The sequence below is a fragment of the Microtus pennsylvanicus genome, chromosome 7, assembly GCF_037038515.1.
Source record: "Microtus pennsylvanicus isolate mMicPen1 chromosome 7, mMicPen1.hap1, whole genome shotgun sequence".
In the NCBI taxonomy this organism is placed as follows: domain Eukaryota; kingdom Metazoa; phylum Chordata; class Mammalia; order Rodentia; family Cricetidae; genus Microtus; species Microtus pennsylvanicus.
The window spans coordinates 100,839,149-100,844,019 of NC_134585.1; the positions used below are offsets into that span (position 1 = coordinate 100,839,149).

Sequence of the window (4,871 nt, forward strand, 5' to 3'; positions counted from 1 at the left end):
TACAAATTTTTAAAAGCACGTAAAAGTGTTGTTTGATTATAGAAGTGAGATTTATTGTTATCATAGCGGTTATTGTTATTTTATTAAAACCACCACTTAAGTATTTTTTAGTGCCTTACAGTTTCTCATTACTGACAGAATAAAATAAATTTTTCAGACTATTGGTAGAAATGTGACATAGTTTATGGATAACAAAATAAGGAAGCTGTACTTAATTTTAATATCATGTCATAAGATAAAATGGAAGCATATCTAACATAGGGCTGAACATATAGCACTGTTGATTCCTAATATATTTTAAATAAACCAAGTAACTCACCAAATAAGCCACTAAGAATGTTTAAAAGGTTCTCAATTCCTACTTTTTCTTAGGACTTTTGTGAAAAGTCACTCTTCATTTCTTCAGAATTTTAATGTGTGTGGACTACAGGAAATGAGGTTCAAGCATATGAAGATCAACAGTTTAGACACATAGATAACAAGGAGGTTTTTATTTGTTTGATTTGGTTTTCAAGACAATTCTCTGTGTAGAACTGACTGTCTTAGAACTCGCTCTGTAGACTACACTGGCCTTGAACTCAGAGATTCTCCTGCCTCTGCCTCTTGAGTGCTGGGATTTAAAGGCCTGAGCCCACACCATCCAGCATTATTAAGGAAATACTTAAACTGTGTGACCAGAGAGTTCAGGGGAGAATTAGCTGATGAAAATGTCATGGACACCAAAGCAAGAAAGTATCAGAGTGGTTGGACTAGGTGGTAGGATACCATGAAAATAGTGTAAAAGATACCTTATAGATTGGGGGCTAAGATTTCACTATGTCCTTGACGGGAGCATGTTTAGTATAGGCTGGGAAGAAAATAAAATTGTGTTTCATCAGAGAAGCAAAAGTAAGCTGAGAAAAATAAGAAGTTCTATTTTATTTTTACCATTTAAAAATATTTTGTTAGAATGTATTAATTGCACATAATCATAGGTTTATTTATGACAGTTTTATATATGTATATAATGTATTTTAATCGTATTCAACTTTTATTACCCTGAAGAACCCGTGTAGAAAGAAGATATTTTCAAATGATGCTAAAAGTTCAACAAAACATTTTCTTTTGTTGTAATTAAGAAGAGCAACATCCAAGAACTTTTTAATAAAATATAAACCTGTTGTTGACTTTTTAATCCTATAATCTTTTTGAATTCATTTATTACGTCTAGTCAGTTGTATGGTAGGCTTTTGTTTGGTTTGGCTTTTGTCTTTTTTTTATATATAAACTCCTTAGTATTTTCTAGGTAGGTAGGTGATTATGTTACTTGTTATTTTGTCCTTGCTACCAGATTTCTTTTCTTTTCTTATTGTATTGGCGAAGTGTACAATGTCCAGTAAAAGTGCTATGGGAGCATATTCTTGCCTTGGGCTTGAACTTAGAAAGTTATCCTGCTCTCAGCATGATGTTAACTGTAGCATGTTTTTAATAAATAAGCTTTTGGGTTTAGAAAATTTTCCTTTACTCATACTTTAGTAAAAATTTTATAAAATATTGCATGTATTTGACCTAGCTGGTGAGATCATATGCTTTTTGTTTTTGCATATTAATATGATAATTTACTTGTTTTAATAGGAATACCACCTTGCTATCCTGGGATAAACTCCATTTGATCATGGAGTCAAATCCTATAAAGTATTGTTTATTTTTATCTGCCCAAAATCTTCGTATATATTGAGTTGGTAAGTATTTCTTCTCTTTTATTGTCTATAAGTATACAATTAGTATTTTATCTTTCTTAATGATTTAGCAGAATTGGCTTTTTTTACCACACAACCCTGCCATATTTTGAAAATATTAAGATTAAATTCCTTTAATAGAATATAGATGTATTCCAATTATCTGTTTATTGTTCAACTAAGTTCATGAGTTTTGTCTATTTAACTTCATTGGGATTTATGATATGTGGTTGTTCATAATACTTATTTATCAGTAATATACTAATATAGTGCCTACAGAGTCTGTGATGTCTCTGTTCAATTCATAAGGAGAAATTGTGTTGTGAATATTCCCCTAAGAAAGCTCAGCAGGATCATTAGCCATGTTTGGGGTCTCCGGGGGTGTGACATTCTCAGCTATGAGAAGCATTCCTGGGATTCTGCATGATGATACCAGCTCCACAATGGTGGGACCAAAAATGTCTCCTGATATCATCAAGTACCCTGAGAATCAGGGAGGACATTGCCTCTGATTAAAGTCCACTAATCCAAGGGATGTATAGTCATAGCATTCTTCACGAAGTTCTAGTTTGAATTTTTCCTCTATTGTTTCTGTTTCCTATTTTAGTGATTTCTTAATTTTAAATCCCCCTGCCCTACCCTTTGATCTTAATTTTTTAAAAAGAGCTACAGAGGTGAGAATGTTCACAACTGACTTTTGATCTTTCTAATAAAAGCATTTAATAATGTAAAGGTTTCCGGTCAACTTTGATTTGGCAGCATCCCCACATATTGTGGTTTTGATTACACTCCATAGAAAACTTTTTTTGATTTTTTTTGACTCCTTACTTTAAAATTTTTTAATTTATTTTTATTTACATGTATGAGTGTTTTGCTTGCATGTATGTAGGTGTACTGCATGCATGCCTGGTACTGAGAGAGGCCAGAAGAGTGCATGGGATTCCCTGGAACTGAGGTTATAGACGGTTGTGAGCCACCATATGCATACTGAGAGTTGCAACCTCGTCCTCTGCAATAGCTGCCAATGCTCTTGACCACTTAGCCATCTCCCCAGGGATATCAACCAAACATGGCGTAACAAGTTACAGTAAGACTGGGCACAAACACTCATATCAAGGCTGGACGAGGCAACCTGGTCTGAGGGAAAGGGTCCCAAAAGAAGGCAAAAGAGTTGGAGACACCAACACTCCCACTGTTAGGAGTCCCACAAGAACGCCAAGCTATACAACCGTAACATATGTGCAGAGGATCTAGGTCAGACCAATATAGACTCCCTGATTGTTGGTTCAGTCTCTGTGAGCCCCTGTGAGTCCTAGTTAGTTGATTCTGTGGGTTGTGTTCAGCATACTGTTCTTGCAGAAGACCCAAGTTCAGTTTCTAACACCAATATTGGTCACCTTAAAAGTGCTTACAGCTCCAAGTCTAGGGGCATCCAAGTCCTCTGGCCTCCAGGGACATCTGTATGTAAGTGCCCCCCCACACACACATGCACAATTAAAAATAAAGATTAAAATGTAAATGTCAATTGTTTTGTAGTTCATATGCAGATGACTGGGTTATCACGCGGTTGTGTGAGGTGTTCCTCTCTCAAACCTTATCACAGTGTTGGCACAATATCCCAGTGATGTGACTTCAGGAGGAAAAGAAAAATCATGTCAATTCTCTGCCAAAAATGTCCTTTGATCCCCTCAGCTTAAGCGATAAACAGCAACTGGCTCCAGCCAGTCCTCCCAGTGCAGCTGTTTCTTCCACATACCTTAAACGAGCCCCACTGGACTCTGTCTGAAAGAGGCCATCGATATTCATCATCAGTGTTGAAACAGTCAGTTAGCTGGAGCCGTACAATACAGCTGAGCATTCTCTAGTATTAACAATCACATACAAGTAGTTACATGAAACTAAGAAATGTATCATATGGTTTATTGAGGAAACGTTATGGTAACTAACTGTGCATGTTCTATGAACTAGTGATTAGCCTCGAGTCACCAATGATGCGAAGGTGTCACATGACCGAAAGAAATAAAAACACTTTCCCTTGGAGTTACTTAACCAAGGTCAAGACCAGATTTGAATTCTTTGTGTCTTCTGCCCTCTGTCTGTCTGTTGCATGAATCTGAATCCCTGTCTGCCTGAAGGCTGTCTTGTGAATGTCCCCGTCCCGTTGTCTGTCTCTGTGTTTGTGTGTGCTGTTGTGTGATCTCTGTGTGTCTGTCTCCAACAAGGGCAGGACACAGACCTTTGTTCTGTTTCTATTGAACAACCCAGGACTGGGTCACTTTGCAGGAAACTCTAGCAGAGTTGTAAAGGGGCTGTCAGCAACTCCCTCTGGTCGGGTAATGAACGCCTTTGTTTATCAACCAGAACCCATACACGGCGGCTTTCAACCTTTGTATTTGCTGCCTGCTGCAAATGTCCCACATGCATGTTCTGGGTCAAGGGCATGGAAGGGTAGGGAGTTTAAGATCACAGCTGTGCTTTAGCTTTGGTTGTAAAAGTTAACTGGAAAGTCCAAGGCAAGGGAGGTTAATTGTTACATTGTACTCTTAAGGGCAGGTTAAATAAACAGCGTGAGTACACAGGGTAGCAATCTTAATTGATCTCAAGGTGTATTTTTAACTTTGTCTGTGGGCATAAGTTCCAGTCTCTTAGGAGGATGTGGGAGGTAGTTTTAGAATATCGCATCTATACAACTAAAGAACACCTATACAACATCTATACAACTAAAGAACATAGATATTCTGTGGAGACATCTAAAATGTTTCATGATCTACTACGATCAAAATATGCTTATCATTGCTGGTGATATCTGAACTCACATCAAATTTAACACTTTCAGCTCTCTTCGGTACAATAAGCACTTTTAAGATAGCCCTTAGGCAGATAGAGGTGATGTTTTATTCATGCTGCTTTAAACCCTACCGATCCCCTTTCTCTGACCCTGACTCTGCCACCTTAAAGCTGACGTACATTCAGAGTAGATTAACATGGACAGTGGTTCTCAACCATCTTAATGCTCCAAACCTTTAATACAGTTCCTCATGTTATGGTGACCCCCAACCATAAAATTATTTTGTTGGTACTTCATAACTGTAATTTTGCTACTGTTATGAATTATAATGAAAGCATCTGATATGCAGGATATCTGACGTGTGA

General features: G+C 37.2%; 1 non-coding gene across 1 annotated transcript; it reads left to right on the forward strand.

The window, feature by feature from the left end:
* The first annotated feature begins 3,242 nt into the window (after positions 1–3,242).
* LOC142855202 (small nucleolar RNA U13) lies at positions 3,243–3,345 on the forward strand. The gene has a single exon (XR_012911465.1). It is a non-coding gene; the product is annotated as a small nucleolar RNA U13 (small nucleolar RNA).
* The last annotated feature ends 1,526 nt before the right edge of the window (positions 3,346–4,871 follow it).